Below are 4,134 nucleotides of genomic sequence, written 5' to 3'. Positions count from 1 at the left end.
GACCTTGACTATATATTTAAAAATTATCTATCTATCTATCTATCTATCTATCTATCTATCTATCTATCTATCTGGGAGTTTATTAAGTATTAACTTACACAATCACAAGCTCCCACAATAGGTTGTCTGCAAGTTGAGGAGCAAAGAGAACCAGTCCGAGTCCCAGAACTGAAGAACTTGGAGTCTGATGTTCGAGGGCAGGAAGAATCCAGTGCAGGAGAAAGATGTAGGCTGTGGGTCTAGGCCAGTCTCTCGTTTTCTTGTTTTTCTGCCTCCTTTATGCTTGATGGCAGCTGATTAGATTGTGCCCACCAGATTAAGGGTGGATCTGCCTTTCCAAGCCCACCTATTCAAATGTTAATCTTTTTTGGCAGCATCCTCACAGATATACCCAGGATTAATACTTTGTATCTTTCAGTCCAATCAAGTTGATGCTCAGTATTAACCATCACAAGTCCACCCCTTGTCAAATTGGCAGAAGCATTATGTGCAGGATAGGCAAACCCATATCCGGAGTAAACCCATATCTGGAGTAGGTGTCTATTCCAGTGAGGAAAAACCTCTGCCCTTTCCATGATGGAAGAGGTCCAATATAATCAACCTGCCACCAGGTAGCTGGCTGATCACCCCGAGGAATGGTGCCATATCGAGGGCTCAGTGTTGGTCTCTGCTGCTGGAAAATTGGGCACTCAGCAGTGGCCATAGCCAGGTCAGCCTTGATGATTGGAAGTCCATGTTGCTGAGCCCATGTTTAACCTCCATCCCTACCACCATGGCCATTTTGTTCACGGGCCCATTAACAGATGACGGGATGTCTAGGGAAAGAGGCTGAGTGGTGTCCACAGAACAGGCCATCCTATCCACTTGATTATTAAAATCCTCCTCTGCTGAGGTCACCCGTTGGTGAGCACTCACATGGGATACAAATATCTTCACAGTTTTTGACCACTCAGAGAGGTCCATCCACATACCTCTTCCCCAAATTTCCTTGTCACCAATTTTCCAATTACGCTTCTTCCAAGTCCCTGACCATCCAGCCAAACCATTGGCTACAGCCCACGCATCAGTATAGAATTGCACACCTGGCCTTCATGCAAAGTGCACAGCCAGGTGCACTGCTTGAAGTTCTGCACACTGGGAATATTTCCCTTCACCATTGTCCTTCAGCGATGTCCAAGAAAGGGGTTGTAATACAGCAGCTGTCGACTTTAGGGTGGTTCCTGCATATCATGAAGAACCATCTGTGATGCAGGCCCTAGTCTTCTCTTCCTCTGTCAACTGATCATAGGGAACTCCCCATGAGGCCATCAGTGCAGGCTGGGGGAGAGAAGGCAGAGTGGCAGGAGTGGAGGCCATGGGCATTTGAGCCACTTCCTCATGTAACTTACTTGTGCCTTCAGGACCTGCTCGAGCCCGATCACATATGGAGCACTTCCATTTGATGATGCAGTGCTGCTGTGCATGAGCCGCTTTATGGCTAGATGGGTCAGAAAGCACCCAGTTCATGGTAGGCAGTTCAGGCTGCATGGTGACTTGATGCCCCATAGTCAAATGTTCATTTTCCACCAAAGCCCAGTAATAGGCCAGGAGCTGTCTCTCAAAAGGAGAGTAGTTATCTGCAGAAGAGGGCAGGGCCTTGCTCCAAAATCCTAGAGGCCTCCTCTCTAAGCCTCACCTATGTGGGCCTACCAAAGGCTCCAAACAGCATCCCTGTCTGCCACTGACACCTCAAGCACCACTGGATTTGCTGGGTCATATGGCCTAAGTGGCAGAGCAGCTTGCACAGCTCTCTGTACACACATATATATACATATATATACATATACATATATATATATACACACACATATTTATATACACACATACATAACTATATATATAACAAGTTATATATATAACATATATAACTTAATGTTATATAACTATATATAACTATATATAACTTATATATAATATATACTATATATATAACTTATTAAGATATATATACTATATATAACTATATATAAAACTTATATATAATATATACTATATATAACTTATTAAGATATATATACTATATATAACTTATTAAGTTAACTTAATAACTTAATAAGTTATATATATAATTATATATACAACATTAAGTTAATGTTGTATATATAATTATATATATAACTTAATGTTATATATATATAACTTATATGCATGTTTATAGGTACAGGTCAATAAATACTTAAAATTTGTAAGAACTTTTAAAATATAAGAATTTTTTTGCTACATATGTATTGAAATTGTTTTAAAGATTTTTTCCTTTTATGGGAAAACACTATATTGAGACATATATTATATGTTATATCTTAGAACCCAGTAGATACTTCTGCAGCAACTTTCTAGTAACCTTTTAAAAAGAGATAAAATACACATCTGGAAAGAAACATATAGATGCTGTGATGGTTAATACTGAGTGTCAACTTGATTGGATTGAAGGATACAAAGTATTGATCCTGGGTGTGTCTGTGAGGGTGTTGCCAAAGGAGACTAACATTTGAGTCAGGGGGCTGGGGAAGGCAGATCAACCCTTCATCTGGTGGGCACAATTTAATCAGCTGCCAGGGAATATAAAGCAGGCAGAAAAACGTGAAAAGGGAGACTGGCCTATCCTCCCAGCCTACATCTTTCTCCTGTGCTGGATGCCTCCTGCCCTTGAACATCAGACTCCAAGTTCTTCAGTTCTGGGACTCAGACTGGCTCTCGTTGCTCCTCAGCTTGCAGACAGCCTATTGTGGAACCTTGTGATCTTGTAAGTTAGTACTTCATAAACTCTCACATATATCCTATCAGTTCTTTCCCTCTACAGAACCCTGACTAAAACAGATTTTGGTACCAGGAATGGGGTCACGAACAGGAGAAGGCTCTACAACAGGTCCAGGCTGCTGTGCAAGCTGCTCTGCCACTTAGGTCATATGACCCAGCAGATCCAATGGTGCTTGAGGTGTCAGTGGCAGACAGGGATACTGTTTGGAGCCTTTGGCAGGCCGCCATAGGTGAATCACAGCAGAGACCTCTAGGATTTTGGAGCAAGGCCTTGCCATCTTCTGCAGATAACTATTCTCCTTTTGAGAGACAGCTCTTGGCCTATTACTGGGCTTTGGTGGAAACTGAACGTTTGACTATGGATCATCAAGTCACCATGTGACCTGAACTGCCTATCATGAACTGGGTGCTTTCTGACCCATCTAGCCATAAAGTGGGTCATGCACAGCAGCATTTCATCATCAAATGGAAGTGGTATATATGTGACTGGGCTCGAGCAGATCCTGAAGGCATAAGTAAATTACATGAGGAAGTGGCTCAAATGTCCGTGGTCTCCACTCCTGCCACCCTGCCTTCTCTCCCCTAGCCTGCACTGATGACCTCATGGGGAGTTCCCTATGATGGTCAGAGGAAGTGAAGACTAGAGCATGGTTCACAGATGGCTCTGCATGATATGCAGACACCACCCGAAAGTGGACAGCTGCAGCACTACAGCTCCTTTCTAGGACATCCCTGAAGGACAGGGGCGAAGGGAAATCTTCCCAGTTGGCAGAACTTTGAGCAGTGCACCTGTTTGTGCACTTTGCATGGAAGGAGAAATGACCACATACGCAATTATATACTGATTTGTGGGCTGTAGTCAATGGTTTGGCTGGATGGTCAGGGACTTGGAATAAGCGTGATTGGAAAATTGGTGACAGAAATTTAGGGAAGAGAGATGTGGATGGATCTCTTGGAGTGGTCAAAACTGTGAAGATATCCCATGTGAGTGCTCTGTGAGTGCTCACCAATGGTGACCTCAGCAGAGGAGGATTTTAATAATCAAGTGGACAGGATGACCCGTTCTGTGGACACCACTCAGCCTCTTTACCCAGCCACCACTGTCATGGCCCAATGGGCCCATGAACAAAGTGGCTATGGTGGCAGGGATGGAGGTTACGCATGGGCTCAGCAACATGGACTTCCACTCACCAACGCTGACCTGGCTACGGCCACTGCTGTGTGTCCAATTTGCCAGAAGAAGAGATCAACACTGAGCCCTTGATATGGCACCATTCTTGGGAGGATCAGCCAGCTACCTGGTGGCAGGTTGATTATATTGGACCTCTTCCATCATGG

The sequence above is a fragment of the Hylobates moloch genome, unplaced genomic scaffold (genome assembly GCF_009828535.3).
Source record: "Hylobates moloch isolate HMO894 unplaced genomic scaffold, HMol_V3 SCAFFOLD_1, whole genome shotgun sequence".
Lineage (NCBI taxonomy): Eukaryota > Metazoa > Chordata > Mammalia > Primates > Hylobatidae > Hylobates > Hylobates moloch.
The sequence above is the reverse complement of the archived record's forward strand: the minus strand, read 5'-3'. Positions refer to the sequence as shown.